The 19779-nt window shown below is 35.5% G+C and overlaps 1 protein-coding gene across 5 annotated transcripts in view; it reads left to right on the forward strand.

Moving 5' to 3' along the window:
- The window catches only part of Mipol1 (mirror-image polydactyly 1), a 297757-nt gene that overhangs the window by 47310 nt on the left and 230668 nt on the right, over window positions 1-19779 (forward strand). Inside the window, exon 1 of one of the 5 annotated variants that reach the window (XM_052738575.1) lies at window positions 10266-10348. The exons of the other annotated variants lie outside the window; for them this stretch is intronic. The gene's annotated coding sequence lies outside the window, so the exon portion shown is untranslated. Of the gene's footprint in view, window positions 1-10265; window positions 10349-19779 lie in introns of those variants that run through there. 5 annotated transcript variants of the gene reach the window in all.

The following is a 19779-nucleotide window of genomic DNA, read 5'->3' on the forward strand; positions in this document are numbered from 1 at the left end:
CAGACAGCATTGTGCTAGTTCTGCATAGGATCCTCTTGGCTGTATTACCTCATGGTAGATGACACCACAATGTCAGGAACACATGGAGCAACAAGGGATCATTGTGAAATAGGAACCCAAAAAGAAATGGGAGGAGTCAGGCTTATTCTTTCAATCTTCATGCTAGGAAATAAGCATTCCTTTCTTAAGGTAGACACCTTAAAAAACTAAGGTAGACCTAAAAAACTCCCACTGGGCACTCTTAAAGGTTCCATTGCTTTCCACATCACTACAATGGGGACTGAACTTCCAGTGCATGAGCCCTTAGGGGACAAAGTACATCCAACCCATGGTAACAGCCTTATTTGAATGATTGACAGATCCAGGAAATGGTGAAATTTTCTGAACTCAGAATTGCTTGGTGACCTTTGATGATAGCTATGGTTTCTGACTAGGCCCAGAACAGGCTTGCTTATAATCTTAAAAAAGTAATGTATTGGCATTTACATTAGACAGATTTCAAATCTCTGCTGCTTTCTTTTTGAGAATCTGCTGAAGTATAGTCATTGGTTTCTACCTATCTTCATTCATGTGTCAGCAGTAAGAACACTTATAAAAGTGTTTGCATATTGAGGTCGTGATGTCATAGCCTCAAGGGTCTAAAAGCACTGCTTAAGAGATGGTTCTTTTAAAACTCTGTGTTGATTATTTTGCCTATGGCTCTATTCAAATTCATATTCCATTATTCTATCTTAAAGACTAAACTTAGTAATATTCTTAGACAGCAGACAGAGCATTGCCGATCCACCAGTCTTTGATCATTCTGTTAAGGCATGGTCAGTAAGGAATACTAAATTAGTTTTTAAAGATCATACATGTCCCTGCTATCTCAGGCTTAAATCATTCTCAAATCTTACCAGGCCTTAATTTATAATAAGATTTTTTTTAGCCAACTTTTTATTTTTATCTGAGTGTTACAATTTGTATTTGGTGTGCCCCTCACAAAGGCCCATGTGTCCTCAGTCCATGGCACAATTGGGAGGTAGTGAAACCATTTTGGAGGTAGGACCAATCAGGTCACATTATTGAAATTTAAAGATTGATGCAAAGAATTTATTTGGTGCTTAAGTGGGTCAGCACATCATAGCTAAAGTGCTTATCTCAAGGAGTTGTCATAAGCCAAATAATGAAAGCTATTCTGATGAAATTTCAGGTGGAAATGATAGCATGTTTTAGAAAATAGAGTAATGGCCATCTTTATCATTCAGAAAAATATGTGTTAAGGTGCTTTCCTGATGTCTGTGAAGCCCTGGGCTTGATTCTCAGCATCACAAACAAACAAAATACAGAATCAATTCAGTGGGCTTGTCTTTAGACTTTGTGGAGTGCAGAACTTCAGAGCAGTGTGCTAGACTATCTGGTGGAGGAAACATCTAAACAGGAGAGCATTGAGGTGATCCCATGACTGCAAGGGGAAAGTGACTCAAATATGCAATTCATAATTAACAGAGAAGTCTATTGGAAAGCGTCTGTAGCCAAAGAATTTAGGGGACTTGTCTTGGGTCTTAGTCACCTTGATTAAAATATGTAAATAAAAAATGGACTCATAAGGAAGCTCAAGGACTATTTTATTAGACTTTGAGAGGCAAACCAGGGGTTGGCAAGCTGTAAATCTTGGCTGCTAGGAAGAGGCAGATGGAGAAGAGGAAGAGAGAGTCGGACCTTTTGAGTTAGGGTCCAAGAAAACAGGCTAGCTAGGTCATGGAGGTTGGTAAGCAGCTGCGTGGGAAAGAGGAAGAGTGGAATATCCAGAGAGCTGGGGCAAGCACTCTCAAGTTTTTATCTGTATCGGAAGAGATAAAAGGGGGAAAGGAAAGATTACGCTTTTTTTTTTTTTTTTGGTTTTTCGAGACAGGGTTTCTCTGTGCAGCTTTGCGCCATTCCTGGGACTCACTTGGTAGCCCAGGCTGGCCTCGAACTCACAGAGATCCGCCTGGCTCTGCCTCCCGAGTGCTGGGATTAAAGGCGTGCGCCACCACCGCCCGGCAGATTACGCTTTTGATAAGTTAGATTTCAGGTGTTTCAGTAAAGATCTGTGAACACTTGCTCCAACTGTCACTGTATTCTCTTGAATAAGGAGTCAAAAGAGACTACAACTAGATTAAGAACCTGACCTTTGACAGCTTCTCCTTTCTCCCAGGTAGAAGATTTGGGGCATAGTTATTTCGTCACTGCTCTGAGGAGTTACTTTGGTAAACAATTTATATATATATATATATATATATATATATATATATATATATATATATACATATATATATATATATATATATACATATAAATACATATGTATTTATATATACATATAAATACATATGTATTTATATGTATGTTTATAAGTGTATTAAGTACACTTACAGCTATTAGCTTTTTGGTGACAGGACCTCACTCTGTAGCCTGGAATGTAGTAGAACTTATGGGCCTTAAACATGGCAATTCTGCATCAGCTTTCTGAGTGAGTCAACCACATCTGGTTTTTATAAACATTGTAATAAGTTAATTTTGTTGTCCAGATTTGTTGTTGGTTTTTGTATAAGTTAAATGACTATTAATTGGTAAAAAGGGTTCAAATTTTGAAGCAGAATTATATAGTCCTGTCTTAGTTAGGGTTTCTATTACTGTGAAGAGACACTATGACCATGGCATATAAAGGAAACATTTAATTGGGGTGACTTTCAGAGGTTCAGTCCGTTATCATCATGACAGGGAACATGACAGTGTGCAGGCAGACATGTGCTGGTCACATCTTGATCAGAAGGCAACAGGAAGTTGACTGAGACACTGGGAGGTATCCTGAGCATAAGAAACATCAAAGCCCGCCCCTACAGTGGCACACTTCCTCCAACAAGGCCATACCCACTCTAAGAAAGCCACACCTCCTAAAAGTGCTGCTTACACTATATATAATTAAGGTGCTGCTCCAAAGTGTTGCATATGGCCTCTGAGTAGATTAATGAGTGTGGTAGTTTAAATAAAAATGGCTCCTATAGGCATATATATTAGAATGCTTAGTCATCAAAGAGTGGCACTATTTGAGAAGGATTAGGTGTGGACTTGTTGGAAATGTGTCACTGGGGGTAGACTTTGAAGTTTAAAGAGTCCATACCAGCCACAGTGTAGTTAAAAGTTTTCTGGTCCCACCCGGCTCCCACAGCCACTTATAAAATAATCACTCAGAAGCTTACATTAATTGTAAATGCTTAGCCATTAGCTCAGGCTTATTACTGACTAACTCTTATGCTTAAATTAACCCATAATTCTTATTTATGTTTAGCCACGTGGCTTGCTACCTTTTCTCATTCTGCCTTGTCATCTTGCTTCCTCTGTGTCTGGCTGGCGACTCCTGACTCAGCCTTCCTCTTCCCAGAATTTTCCTTGTCTGCTTATCCCACCTATACTTCCTGCCTAGCTACTGGCCAATCAGCATTTTATTTATCAATCAATCAAAGCAGCACATATTCACAGCATACAGAATGGCATCCCACAGCACCACAGTCTCCTGGCTTTTGGATCAGGATGTAGCTCTTAGCTACATCTCCAACACCATGCCTGCCTGCCACCATGCTCCATGCCATGATGATAATGGACTAAATCTCTGAAACTGTAAGCCAGCTCCAGTTAAATGCTTTCCTTTATGAGTTGCCATGGTCATGACCTCTTCACAGCACTAGCACGGTGACTAAGACAGTGAGGGAGATGCTTGCTAAAGGTGACAGTGTACCTACCCTATTTCTCATATGTACTAAAATATTGTTAACAACGTAAACATTTAGTTGTTAAATTTAAAGTGAGGAGTAATTCCAAGATATTTAAGAAAAATACATACATTCAACTAGCAACATTTTCTTTCAGTTCCTTTTTGCTAAATAATGAAATTTGTAGGCTCTTTCCAATGATATATGTTGTGAAATCATGTGGGGTAGGTATTTATATAGTATAGTGTGTGTATATCACATATTAGATATTCTAACATAAAAGGAAATACTCAAAAGTGACAGATGAGAATGCTCACTTTTGGTTCTGGAAGGAATTGTTGAATCCTATGTATTCTTGTTCTTAAACACACACACACACACACACACATACACACACACACACACACACACACACACACACACACACACAAACACACTTTGTTATCAGAGATTGGTTCTGGAAGGAATTGTTGAATCCTATGTATTCTTGTTCTTAAACACACACACACACACACACACACACACACACACACACACACTCACTCACACTTTGTTATCAGAGATTGCTGACTTTGCCAGGAACTGACAAAATCCTCTTACTCATGTTCAACATTCATCCTTTATGGCCAGGTTAACTAAACTTGTTTTATTATTCACATCTCCACATTCTTCCTGTCTTGCTCCTTTCTCTCCTTATTTTCTTCCTACTCAAGAATAACACTACTGATATATCCATCAGGAGGCATATAATATTTGCTTTATTTTGAAATGGTTTCAGTACTTATGACAGGATAAAATTTTCTTTTTCTTTCTTTCAGTTTTTTGTTATTTGTTTCTTGATGCAGGGTTTCTCTGTAACAGTCCTGGCTGTCCTGGAACTCACTCTGTAGACCAGGCTGGCCTTAAATTCAGAGATCACCTGCCTCTGCCTCCCGAGTGCTGGGATTAAAGGTGTGTGCTATCACTACCCAGCTTATTTTCTTTTTTCTTATTTGTAGTTTTAAAGTGATTTTCTTACAAAACTCAAACTGTCAAGTTATTAATACAAGAAAGTAGTTTGTAGGAATTATTATATTTCATAAATTTTCACATCATATAAATTAAATTGTCCTGAAAGATATAACATTCTTTTTAAAAAGTGAAAGACATTCCTGGGAGAGGAAAATGTTTTTTTTAAAATAGCATATATTGATTAATTTATTCAATACTTTGTCAGGACTGTTATACAGTTGTATTGCTTAATTTTGTAGGTAATATTTTAAATTAAGTTAATTTTCCAAGTTGAGATAGTTTTTGTAAAAATAAACCTTTTAAAGAACAATTTTGATTGAATGTGTACATCTACACATCTACATCCTAAGAAACTCTTTATAATTTGAAAAGAGAGATACCATAAAATATGTGTTCCTTGCTTTTTCAAGGAAAAATTCTATGTTTTGGTGTCTTATTTATGTTTTTCTTTGTAATAATAAACTTTTATCATATTATCTGTGGAATAACTTTTAGGATCATATATATATAATCATATATATATATATATATATATATATGCTTTTTCATTAGTGGAAAGATTTATTAGTTTAAATTGACTACAAAAATTACTTGTGATTTATGGTTTTTCAGAAAAATGAATGGTATTGGCTGTGACCTTGTTGATACTAGATAAGAAATTCAAGCTATAATCCTGACATTTATTTTAGTATATTTAAAACTTGCTTCTAGTAATTGTATTCTACAACTTCGAAGCTATCTCTAGCTTTACACTGTACAGAATAAAATGCCTAGCTTGTATGCACCATTGGTTGTTGGAAATAAGTTTGTTCTGTAGTCTTCTGAAACTGCCTATCTAAACACTATGAATTATAGAACTGTTATTAAGTGTTCAAAACTCAGTTTAACTGTTGGTGTTAGTACTATATGTATCCATGTATATATGCCTCTATTAATATCTTTCTTTATTAGTATGTATAGTTAAACTTTAGAAATTATGGAATATTGCTAAATGAATTTGTTTAATTAGAAAAAATATATTATTATGAAATGGAATGAGTTAGATACTTTATATGATTAGATTTTTATTTATTTTAGAAGGATTTCTCTGGTAGCTGTTTTACTTGATTTCAAGTGGCTGTGCTTAAAAATTGTCATTAGAGATTGACTTGACTTGCTCTAATGCTTTTTACCGTAGCTATGCCAAAAACTTCAGTTGGTTGTGTGGCAATGTAAGCTTTTGTGTGCAGGAATATGCCATTGCATCAGAACTTGGCACCCACACGGATCTTAAGAAAACAGGCTGTTTGTTCCCGGTAGAAACGATTCTATAAGCCGACTCTGTTTTTATAGTCTGTTCTGTGCTAGATTAAGTGATTTAGTTTAGTTTGGCTTGGGGCAAAACGTTTCAAGATATTTTATAAAATCCTGGTATATGATTAGCCCTCTGAAATTAGTACTAGTTTTAAAGTTTTGCTGTATTTTTTTAAACCACTGGGCTGTGCCATGTCATGTATTCTCAAGTGTTGTTCATAATTACTTTGAAGGCTGCTGCACCAGTGGATGCTCTTTTTCTTTGCAATTTTGAAAATGTAGAATACCAGATACTTAGTTTTTTCTTAATTTGATGACCTTTCATGACTATTAGGGTAGTTCAGAGCAAGTGGGTAGTAGAGGAATTAATGAATGGTGAATGAATGCATTGATTTCGTGTAAGGATTTGGCTCATGCCTTATGAAGGCTGACAAGTCACAAGATATGCAGTCAGCTGGAAGTATGAAGAGCCTGTGCTAGAGTTCCATCTCAATCTGCAGGCCTCAGAACCATGAGCCTTTATGGTGTTCTGAGTTTGAAGCCTGGTAGTCTTGAGCCCAAACAAAGCTGACATTTGAATCTGAAGGCTGTTCCAGGCCGAAGGCAGTCAGGCAGTCTTCTCTCTGTACAGGTCAGCCTTTTGGTTTTGTTCATCAGACTTTCCACTGACCAACTGCTTGGCCCATTCTCGTTAGGGAAGAGAGTCCATTTTACCAAGTCTGTTTATTTCAAATGTTGTACTTATCCAGATAGACCTTCTGAGCACAGGTAAATTATTGCTTGATCAAGTAGCTGACCCAGCCAAGTTCACAGATACATTCTATATTATAGTGACTCTAGTGATAGGCAATAGTCCTTTTAAAAAATAAATTTGTTATGACTAAAGCAGTATACCAAAGAGGAATTACCTGTTGCAGGAAAGTAGTCATAATGTAGAGTAATTTATTTTCATTATAAAATTTAAAACTACAGACTCCTGAATTCTGAGACTATTATAAATAGTTCCCAGTTGAACTAAGAAATGTAGTTTTAAGAAACAGTTATGTCAGTTGTGTTGACATAGCCTTTTAATGAGCCCATGATCCCAGTGCTCAGGAGGCTAAGGAAAAAGGATGTTGAGTTTGAGGCCATCATGCTCTCCATACAGTTTAAGGACAGCATGTCTGAAAAAAGCAAAGGATGGTATGTAGCTCAATAGCTAGTGCTTGGCTAGTATGTGCAAGGCCCTAGGTTTGGTCCCCAGGACTGACATACAGATTTGGTCAATTGCCAGAAACCCTCACCATATTTATTCATTTGTCTTGAGCTTTTTCATATACTTAACCCAAGCAAGCAAATAACTACAACAAAATATAAGTATAAAAGGCTAGTTAGAGAGTTATTGAAGATAGCTACCTTTCTATTCATGTTGGCCCTCCCAGGTGAAATGGGACGCCTTGATGGTTTCCATTAAATCACAAAGTTACTTATAAGCATTTAAATTTAAATAATTCAGACACACACTGAAACATTATACTTACAGATATGAAATGAAGTGAACATTCCTTTCTCTGATTGTTACCATCTTTTCTTCTAACTCTAAGACCTTTTCTGCAGACAGTTCACTAGAAATAATCCCATGCGTGTTCGTATTTAAGAAAAATACTGTGTCTATTTAATAATATAAATGATAAAAATTTTTGCTATTTTTAATGTACCCATACAATGTTTGTGTTTGTCATTTTGACAGAGATTTTATTTCCATGGAAAATCTGTGTTCTTTTTTATCTGTTAGAACAGTGTTTGGTTCATAGTATATAACTGCTTAACAACATTTGTTAAAATAATCTTCGGTACATTTTCTGTATAACTCAGTGTTGGTGTTATAAACCTTACAGGTTTAATATGTTATAATTGGATCACATTTTCTTTGGCCAGTTCTTTATTGATGGACATTTATGCTCATTCCAATTTCTACCTGTCTTCTATCCACCCTCTATCTTCATCACATACCTGGTGCTTATTTCACATCTTCCAAAGAAACAGAGATGCAGAAAATCAGGGGCTCTTTCTCTCCATGTTGTTGAGATATATCAGAAACAAAGAAATAAAACCTAACTAAATTCGTTTTGTGATCTGTAGATAAGATAGCTAGGCAACTTCTTTCTGAAGTGATGACTTCCTAGCCTAGCCTGACTGAGGAGAAAAACTGTTCAGAGGTCTAGGGAAGAGTCTAGGCAGAGGGAATAGCAAGTATAGAGGCGTCAAGGCAAGAATTAGCCAGGTGTGTATGACTGGAGGATCAGCGTCTGCCATTAGAAAATATATTGCTTTGATGACTAGTCTGTACATACAAACATTTACATATTTTATAAATACCTTCAGCTTTAGAACTGTAAGGTCAAATAATATGTAAGTTTTCTTTTTTGTTTTTATTTTTTTCATTTCTCTTTATTAAGAAATTTTCTACTCACTACACAGACCACCCCCAGATACCCCCTCCTCCCTCCTCCCACCCCCTAGCCCTCTCTCCCAAGCCACCCCGCATCCCCACATCCCCCAAATCAAGGTCTCCCATGGAGAGTCAGCAGAGCCCGGCACACTGAGCCTAGGCAGGTCCAAGCCCCGCCCCACTGCACCAAGGCTGCGCAAGGCGTCACACCACAGGCACCAGATTCCCAGAAGCCTGCCCATAGACCAGGGACGGATCCTGATCCCCCTGCCTGGGTGCCCCCCAAAGTAAATTTTCTATTTTTGGCAACTATGAGCCAGGGCCACATTTATTCCACATGCTTTCTCTCTGAACCTTCTCTTGCTTTTCTGGCTCTGAGGAACACTAGTTGCTGCTGTGTGGCAGCAAGAAGGCAGTTGAGTGAAAGAAATTCTTTTGGAAAAAGAATGTACCAGGGATTGTGAATATTTGAGGGATTTTTGTGCAATAAGATGAAAAGCTAGGTAGACCGTATGCTTATGTTGTACGTATGTTACATCATGTGACAAGATAATTGGATCTTGAATGTATGGTGCTCCCCTTTGGCCATTTAATGAAACTGTTTCCATAAAGAAACTCAACATTCTTAAATCTGGAAAACATGAAATTTGAAGTTTGTAGTTGGATACATTGTAGTGTTACAAATGATTCCGAGTTTGACACTTGGATTTAGCATACAAAAACTCATGATTCAATTGGGAGGAGATTATTGTGTTCAATAGGCAACCAACCAAAGCCAGCAAAAGAAGAAAAAAAAAACCTTTGTGAAATGTAGATGTTTTATAAATAAAGGCTATTTCTTATTAAAAATAAGTTTTTAAAACCCTAAAGGGCCTGGAGAGATGGCTCAGCAGTTAAGAAGAGCAGTGGATGCTCCTCCAGGGCTCCTGAGTTCAATTCCCAGCACCCGCATGATGGCTGATAGTCATCTGTGACTTCAGTCTCAGGGGATCTAACTCTTTCTTCTGGCCTCGGTAGGCACTGAGGCATGCATAGGTGATATATGCAAATAAAACATCTGTATGCATACTTTTCTTAAAATCCTGGGTGCTGTAACACTAGTGAATGAAATTCCATTTAAAAAGAAATCTCTCTAAAAACATTAATTTTAGTCCAGGCAGTGGTGGTGCATGCCTTTAATCCCAGCACTTGGGAGGCAGAGGCAGGTGGATCTTTGTGAGTTCGAGGCCAGTCTGGTCTACAGAGTGAGATCCAGGAAAGGCGCAAAGGTACACAGAGAAACCCTGTCTCGAAAAACCAATAAAATAAAATAAAAACATTAATTTTAAAAGTCAAATGTTAGGCCGGGCAGTGGTGGCGCACGCCTGTAATCCCAGCACTCGGGAGGCAGAGCCAGGCGGATCTCTGTGAGTTCGAGGCCAGCCTGGGCTACCAAGTGAGTTCCAGGAAAAGGCGCAAAGCTACACAGAGAAACCCTGTCTCGAAAAACCAAAAAAAAAAAAAAAAAAAAAAAAAAAAAGTCAAATGTTAGACAAATTTGAAATTTCAGAGTAGTCTGTGAACAAATTTTATTTCATGAAGTGTTTTAATGCTCAGTAAACAAAGAGAGGTAAACCACATTTGAGAGTATAGGCATGTTTAAATTTTTTCAATCTACATTTTTTTGGTGAGTATAGGTAACTCTATCACACATTGAGATTCCATGTACTTATAGAGAAAAGGGGGTGCAGTTTGCTTAGTTTTTTGTTTTTCTTTTATTCTTCTCCCTCGCTGGGCAATCCATGCTTCTTTCCTAGGTTCCTCCTTACCAACTAGCTTCCCTGGAGCTGTGGGCTGCAGTCTGGCCATCCTTTACTTTACATCTAGTATCCACTTATGAGTGAGTACATACCATGTGTGTCCTTCTGAGTCTGGGTTACCTCACTCAGGATATTTTCTAGTTCCATCCATTTGCCTGCAAACCTCATGATGTCATTGTTTTTCTCTGCTGAGTAGTACTCCATTGTGTATATATACCATATTTTCTTTATCTGTTCTTCAGTTGAGGGGCATCTAGGTTACTTCCAGGTTCTGGCTATTACAAATAATGCTGTTATGAACATAGTTGAGCATGTGTCCCTGTGATATAGTTGAGCATTCCTTGGGTGCATGCCCAAGAGTGGTGTAGTTGAATCTTGAGGAAGATTGATTCTCAGTTTTCTGAGAAACCACCATACTGATTTCCAAAGTGGTTGTACAAGTTTGCATTCCCATGAAACTCATTCCTTGGAGAATTAAAAATAACTTGGAGGAATGAGGCTAAGAATTTGGGATGGAGAAGATTTTAACTAACAAAGGCTAATGTTATACAATGCTCATTTTATTAGTTTTTCAAAAGCAACATGTTCTTTCCAGCACAACGTACAATTTTGGTTTGAAGTAAATTTTATTTTGCTTATTGAACTTTATGTAAATTACTAATAATTAAGCAATTAACTTGTATTGTCTATAAGTTAACATTTTTTATTAGGGAGCTAAATTTATCTGAGGATACTCTAAAATCATTCAGTTATTTTTAATATAAACCAATATTTATTTGAAAGTAAGTTGTAATATGAAGTTCTTAAGGATAATAATCAGTATTTATTATCCTTAACCTTTGCTGTAAAAAAGATAGAAGAGTAAAATATGTTACATGTTTATAGAAATATATTCCTGTTACAATATATAGATATTTTAATTGTTTGGATCTCTAAAACATCTAATTTTTGCTTAAGAATATGCAAATGTGCCATTAAATCTGCTTTTTAAGATTTTCCCAGTTTAATGTCTGAATCCAAATTCATAAAGAGTTGGAAAAATGAGATGTCTGAGCTATAGGATTCACAGGGATTTCATATGAAGCCTATTTAATCAGGATAACACAGTTATTAATATTCATAATGTCAGCTGGAACACAAATGACAGACTATGAGGCCTAAAAATTTTACTTGGTGAATTTATTAAAAGTAGCTTAAAAAATTAATGGAATTTAAGTAAAGTTGGTGAATATGAAAATCGTGTTAGCAGAAAAAAATCTCTATTAGAACTTTCTTTAAGATCATTTTGCATTGATGTCTTTTGACAGATTTCATTGGTACTTAAAGAAGATAGATGCATGAATGGTCATTTAAGAGGATTTAAACACATTGGCACATTAATTTTTACATGAATAATAAGTACTTTCCAAAAGCAATTAACTTACAGTGGACAAGATATGAATTGAAAAATAAGACTCTGACATCAAGGTCAAAGAAAATGTGCTGTACATTTTAAACTTCATGACAGGACTTCTTAATATTTTGATTTATTTTTATAGTTTACATAAGAAATTATTTTGAATATGATTTTAATGCATTTGAGAGCAAATTAGAAGAGCATTGGTTTAGAATTTTTTCCTTCCCAAAGAATGATGGTGTAGTGGTAAACATTATGTGTTTGCATTTATTGAAGACAAACATTTGTGATAATTGCAGAATTTTATTAGAACATGTTCAGTTCTGCAGAAAGGCGAAGGGATACATGTTAGAGTTTGTATTATAAATAGATGTTTTTAACACCAACATTGATTATAACATCTTTAAAATATAATAACTAAGCTTTCTAAATGTCTGACATTAAGGATCATCTGAGTAGAACATAAGTAGGTTCCTGCTTCATTTTAAAGTAAGAAAGTAAAAAGTTGGGAGTTCTGTAAATAAGATCCATTTGCTGTAGTGCTCTTATGTTTTATTTTCAAATTCTTATTGAACTGCACAAGTAGATCTGAGTTAAGAGCACTTGCTGATCTTTTAGGGGTCCTGAGTTTGGTTCCTAGCATACTTACTGGGCAGATAACAAGTGCATGCAACTCCAGCTCCAAGGCAACAGATGCCCTCTTTTGGCCTCTGCAGGCATGCACACATACATGGCACAAACACACAACAGAGGTACAAATTTTTAAAGAAATTATTCTTATAATGACAATTCTACCAGTCTTTAATTTTTATTATTAACTTAAAAACGATTTTAGACTATCATGTAAAGTCATAATACATTGTCAGTTTACATTTTCACACAAATCTTGCAGCTTATGAAAGCATAACTTAGTTATGAGATATACACCCTGCATTGACAATCCATATGGGTGCAAGAAGACTCACTTACAGTCAGTCAGTGCTATACAAGCATGATTTGGTTTCATTAAAAGTTTAGAAATTGCTCGGTTCATTTTGGCTCTCAGGCTCAAAGATTTTTACTTAGAAAAGAATTAATTATATTGATTCTATAAATTACTATACTATAATACATTTATCTGGGCTTGTGAGATTAAAAAGTAATGTAGCCGGGCGGTGGTGGCGCACGCCTTTAATCCCAGCACTCGGGAGGCAGAGCCAGGCGGATCTCTGTGAGTTCGAGGCCAGCCTGGGCTACCAAGTGAGTTCCAGGAAAAGGCACAAAGCTACACAGAGAAACCCTGTCTCGAAAAACCAAAAAAAATAAAAAAATAAAAAAATAAAAAATAAAAAGTAATGTAAAGTTAATATGCCATTTATTTATTGGCTAGAGGCTTTAAAGTTAAGATTTTAAAGTGGAAATCTTTGGCTCTGAGAAATTCACTGATCTGCCCAGGAGAGGGCAGCATTTTACTACATCAGGCTTATTAAAAAAAATTGCCCTGCTTAGGCTGTCAATGTTTCTTGTAATTACTCCCAGTATATTTGTTGCTTGCTTATGAATTAACTTGCATTTATGGAACTAAATCATTCCAATCATTTAATTACACCTGAGGAGCTGAACTATAATTGCCTGCTTCCAACTAGGATCTGATATGGCTTGAGCAGTATTAATTTGGTGTTTACTTTTCTGAGTGCTAAAAGCATTAAAATGATTGTGCAATGGGATTACATTTTACTAATTGCTGGCATTCATTAGCTGGGTAAATGATGAGGAAGAGTGACTGTATATTGCAGAGGGATAAAATTATGGTTTTAAATAGTATATTACTAAGCACATTAAGGCCTGTAAGACATGCTTTAAAATACTCCAGAGGTTATTAAAGACTGTATTTTCTACATGTCTTGCTATATGAATCTCTTATTAAAATACTGCAATTATTATTAACCTTTTTGGGCAATATGTAGGGAAATAGCTTCATTGACTAGAACATATTTCTTTGATATTAATAACTTCCTATATTTTCAGCTAATCCAAAAGTAAATGAGGAACTTAGAAAAAGATTGCCAACTCCAGATCAACATATTTAGAGAAAATTGGAAAAGAAGAAGCTTACTACAGCTTTATTTGAGTACTTTTTAAAGAACACAGGGTTCTAGCTGGGAGGTATAGCTTATTTCATTCTCCTTTAAAAAGAAAGGATGAAGAAAGGAAAAAAAGGGAGGAAGTAAAACCTACATTACTTTTATCATATTTATTAAAACAAATGCAGAAGAAAAATCCCATTGATTTCATAAATTAATGATTAAAAAAGTAGAATAGCAATCTTAAATTGCCTTTACAGGTTTTAAATGAATATATGTGTAATAAATTCAAATCAATAGATTTGAAATTTTAGATATAAAGTTTATAGCATGAATAGTAAAGTGTTAAACACATGAGGTTGTAGTTGAAGATGTAAGTCAAATATATATTCTCTAACCCAAGAAGTTAGAATGTGTAAAAGTTTAACCTGTATTTATGAAAACATATGTGACAAAATAACATTTTTTCTGAATAAAGATTTAATTTCACTTGTTGAAAGTTAATTTTCCTACTATACATGTTTTAGTAAGCTGTTTATCCTATAAATCTATTAAATAAAGGTAAGACTTGGGTGTATTTTGATATAGTGTTTTAAGTTTATTTATCCAGAGCTGGCTTTATTTTAGCTCCAGTCTTGGAGCCAAAAGCAGAGACAGTGCCAGAGCAAACACGATGGAAGTGCACATGGAAGGCTGCTCAGAAGGTGGGATCCTGATCGTAATATCAAGCGCTTCGTGTGCTGGAGTGTATTCGTCCTAACCAATATGTTAGCCTCAAATACCAAGTACACACACTCTCGTGCATGCATGCCTGCATTTGCACACACTCATGTACACACACACACACACACACACACACACACACACACACACACACAAAGGAGACTCACACAAAGAGACCTATGGCAAAGGAGACACAAAGAAAGACATAGAGACTTATACACATACCCAAAAAGAATCATACATGCTTACAGAGAAAGAGAAAAACACAGAAAAGATTTTGCAAAGAGGAGAAGAAAAGATACACAGAAAAAGAAAAATGTACACAGAAAAGCATGAAGGTGACTGGGACAATGATTGACTGAGATAGACATACAGAGGCACAGTTAGAGAAAGACAGAGGAAGGGACATACTTGACCAAGACCCCAAAAGACAGAGATATGCACATGGAGATGCACGCAAAGAAATACACACAGTGGCTTGAAGAAAAGCAGAGATACCAGATTTGGAGAGACACACATCCTGGAGACAGAGCTGCACAGTAAACAGAGAACAAGGGAAGAAACACAAACTAGAAAGGGGCAGACATGTGCACAAAAAAGCATAGGAACTAGCAGAGGTAAAAGACATTCAGAGTGGCAGGCTGGGGATGGGTGGACAAACATGTCCTTGAGGCCTGAAGAGAAAAGCACATCAAGAGAGAAACATGCAGAACAGACTGAGACACAGACTGAGAAGCAGACCCATGCCTACAATAAGACACACCCAGAGGAACTCAGAGCGGGACAGAGTCAGAAGGACCCAGAGTCAGAACTGCAAAGACAGCAATTGCAAAGATGTAAGATGCATAAAAGCTGATTCTCGGACAGGCAGACAGACAGACACAGAGAGAGAGACAGAGAGAAGACATAGATATGCAGAAACAGTGACAGACAAACAGAATGGCAGTCTAAACATTAAGGCAGGCAGATAAATGCTGAGGGGGAAGGGAAAATGCAGGAGGCTTCAGATGTATCCTAGTAAAATTCTGAAATTTGGGAATTCTTAGGAAATAAATAATTTCGAACATGACATGGTACATACAGTTTAAAGCTTAAATGTTTTTATTCATCATTTTCTTTCATCTCAGTTTTATCATCTATAAATAGGATACTTACTGAAAGACTTCAGTCCTCTCTCTTGGCTTGGGGTCCTTTTCTTCTAATAAAATCTTTATAAAGTATGTACTTAAAAAAAGAAGGCTCACAGCTATTTTAAGGGGCAGTTTGATGATCATTGAGTAAGTTACTACATACAGTTTTGAAGTACAGAGAGGTACTGTGCTTTATGAATGTTTTTCTGACTTCTTTGTTTGATTTTGATTTTCATAGTTAAAACTTTCTATTTACACTGCCATTAGTGATTTACTTTCTTGCTTCAGACTCTGGGCTGCTTTTGATGAGTTTATGATTCAAATAGGTGACTGGGTTTTGTTTAGAGTGATAGTGTACATTGCATTTGTATATGGTTTCGTTGTGATGATAGTGGTTTTGTGCCTGTACTGTTTGCACTTACTATTGGTCCACTTTCTTTTTATTTCAGTTTGTGATAAGAATTTTTGATGTGAACTGGAACTAATTTGTTGTGGCTATTTTCTTCTCTTATTTAAACAAACAAGCAAACATTCTTATTTTGAATAGCTAAAAAGGCATTCCACTTAACTTAGGTACAAAATAAAATAAGAAGGCAGATAATGATGTGCCTCCTATTTATATTCTCCAGTCTTAGGTCACATAGTTGTGAAAGTTCTATTGTTCACAGTAGAGACTGATAGATCTTTAAGGAGCCAGTGGACTCATTATTAATAAAGCTAAAGCGATAGAAGCTATGGAGGAAGTACTTCTCAAGTGTAGTGCAGCCAGCAAGGGACTCCTGAATCCTCGGATGTCTTTGAAAAGGAAGGCTTTCGGACCGAAAACATGGATGCCAAATAGTTTTGTAGGAGGCATGTACTATGGGAGGAGAATGGACTGAAGCATTAATAAGAAAATGTGCATCTTATAGGAGCTCTTGACAATAGAAATACAAATAAAACATTTTTATGAGATTGATACTAAACATTATTAAGAAACAAACAGGTAAATATAGCATCTTTTCAGTTTTGCTTCATCAGTGAACTCTCACATGTCATTTTTATCTTAAAGTTCACAGTATTATTCATAAATTGCTTAAAGTTCGATCTCACACAGATATTAAAGCCTATTTTTATGAATATTATCTTACTGAATCTTATTTTACCTTTGTAAAAGAAAGTAGCCTAATTAAAACTTATGTAGCCTTGTCTTTGCATTGTCTTAAATTCCATAAGGAATACCCAAGTAGCCTTTCTTTTCTGTATTTCTTTTTTTAAATATAATTTTAATTAAAATATAATTACATCACTTTCCTCCTTCTCTTTCCTCCATCCAACCCTTTCCATACTCACTCCCCCTCAAATTTATTGTCTCTTTTTCTTCGTTATTGTTACACACACACACACACACACACACACACACACACACACATGCTACATGTCACATACAATCTTTTACTGAATTTCTTATACAAATAGTGCTGAAATGTTTTAAATCAAAAAGTTTATTAGATAGATCATGTACTAGACATGGACATTTGCTTTTGTGTATGTGTTGTCATTATGCACATTTTAGAAAGTGTGAGCCAAGATAGATAGGATAGGTGGTGAAAGAATCTAAAAGCATCCTCTCATTTTCTTCAGTAATTGAAGTCCAACCTTGAATGAAGGAATGAACAGAATTTCAGTTACTAGATGCAGCACAGCTACATGAACTCTGATGCAATCTTCTGGTCTCTTAAATAAAGATGTTTTACCTTTTTATAAAAACTTCCCATTTCTCAGGATTCTTTTTGTGTTTTTTAAGAAGTAAAACAAAATGTCTTGGAGAACTTAAGCATGTATTCTAACAGGTAGTTTTATGGTTGACTTTTAGGTCTGTTTAGCAATTACATGTAGCCCTTCATATCTGTGGATTATGTAGCCAAGAATTTAGCCAGCTGATGGAAAACATTTTGAGGAAACCTTGTGTGTGGATTGAACAGGTGTAGAATTTCTTTCATATTATTTTCTAGAGAATACAGGGGAGCGACTATTTGTATAGCATTATGCATTACAATCAGTCTATAAAGGATTTAAAGTATTGGAAAGGCTTGTCTGTAAGTTATGTGCAGATTCTTTGCCACTTTATTTAAAGGACAAGGACCTTACCTGCAGGTTTTGGTATTAGTAGGGCATCATAGTACCAATATCCACTTATTTATTTGACTGTATTAAAGAAGTTATAAGTCTCTTATGTATAATAATTTGGAATAGTATAAATTCCTAAGTAATTTCTTACACTAATTCAGGTGGTTTATCACAGATGTATGAGTTGGGGGGTTTTATACTTCACAATAATCTTTTGGAAACCGTTTATGTATTATATGTAGGTAGGTATGCTTGCCATAGTGTGTATGCTTATATAGTATTGGTAAAAAAAAAAAAAAAAACAAAACAAAACAAGGCCTGAGTAGCAGTTACCTTTAGAAAATTGTGAAACTTATTTAAATTTAGAACCTTTAGGGGTCAGTGTTCCCTAAGAAAGGTTAAAAAAGGCGACAGTGCATATCAGAAGCATATTACATCTCCTATCTTTTAAGTATTTTTTACTAATTGAAAGAAAGAAATGGTATGAATCACCTAGCTTGAGGAAGCTTTAAATAAAATCTGTACTCTGTTTAGATTGTAGAGCTCTTTCTCCTTTTTAATAAAAACCCTTTAGTTTAATGAATTTTTTCAATATTATCCTTGGTTTTAATATTTTAGGGAATCATATTTAGTATATATTTTATACAAAGAGCTATTTCACTTACACATTGCCTTGGTCCAATCCTGCATGGGCTCCAGAGCCTTAAACTATTTCCTTTAATCTTCAGTGTCTTTTAAAATGAGTGTGATTCTACATCAGGAGTCTTTTGACTTTGGTAACATTGTGAAAACCCACCCCCCAAACTACTCAAGCAAATAGAATCTGCATATCACATTTGACTGGAGTTTAGAAGATGTTTTTAGAAATACCATGTTAGTAAATTTAAGTAAAACTCAGACATTATCTTTCTTACTTTAAAATTAGACCAGAAAATATCTTATAAAGCTCTGGTTCTTGGGGTTTTTTTCAATAAACAAAATAAATAGTCCCAATTTTCCACTATAAAACAAATAAAATTGGTTATGGTGGTGCACACCTGTAACCCCAGCACTTGGGAGATAGTGGCAAGATAATCATCAGTTCAAGGTCATGCTTAGCGACATAATGGGCTCAGGATAGCGTGGGCTACATGAGACCTTGTCTTAAGCAAATAAGTTAATAAATAAAACAAGGCAGAAGATGACTTTTAAGTGTTATGTTTGCTTCTTACTGAATCAAATAGTTTATTTGTGCTTGTTACTTTGAGTTTGTGCTACCATCTATCTCTTATTATTGATTAATTCATATTTCTCTTTGGAAGAGTGAGTGTGTGTGTGTGTGTGTGTGTGTGTGTGTGTGTGTGCGCGCGCGTGCGCGTGCATGCGTGCTTTTCATCTTTTCTGAAGTTTGTTTGTTGTAATGGAATTCCAGCTATGATTTATTAACATTTTATAAGTAGATAACTAAAGAAGCATGCTAGAAAACCTTCTGCGATGCATTTAGATGACATTGATCATTATGAGTAGAATCTCACTTTGTGAACTAGTTTGTTGTGTTAAGGTAGGGAGAAGAAAGCAGTTGATTAGAGAAGACATCTCTTTCTACCAGCAAGATAGCTGGTAGAGAAAAGAATTATATTTCTTGGACATTATGATTAGATACTTCTTTACACTGAAAGTTTTAACATCTGTAGATAGCTAACCATTCTGTGCTAAGTTATAGGAAATAAATTCCGTTTAATAAAAGACTTTCTAGTAAGCATTCTAAGTAAATAATCTAACTAATAATTAGTTGTTTTCTTTTCTTGTTCGAGTCTTTTCTTGTTACCTGTGTTTGAAAGAAGGTAAATTGCACTGGAAAAACTAATGCATTTTATTAGTTTTAATAAAATGGTAGGATAGAAATAACACAAATTTTGGAACTAGATAAGCAGAAGTTCTGTGCTGTAAGTCTTATTTACCATGCACCTAGACTTGCGTGCAAGTTTTATAATTCTTACATTTCATATGGGGAATTGAAGAGACATTTCTTCATTGCTATTAAGAATATCATATTTGCTGTATGGAAAAGTCCTACTACAATTTCCAGAACATAAAATATAGTTATTTGG

The sequence above is a fragment of the Peromyscus californicus genome, unplaced genomic scaffold (assembly GCF_007827085.1).
Source record: "Peromyscus californicus insignis strain IS unplaced genomic scaffold, ASM782708v3 Scaffold_15__1_contigs__length_86483966, whole genome shotgun sequence".
Classification (NCBI taxonomy): domain Eukaryota; kingdom Metazoa; phylum Chordata; class Mammalia; order Rodentia; family Cricetidae; genus Peromyscus; species Peromyscus californicus.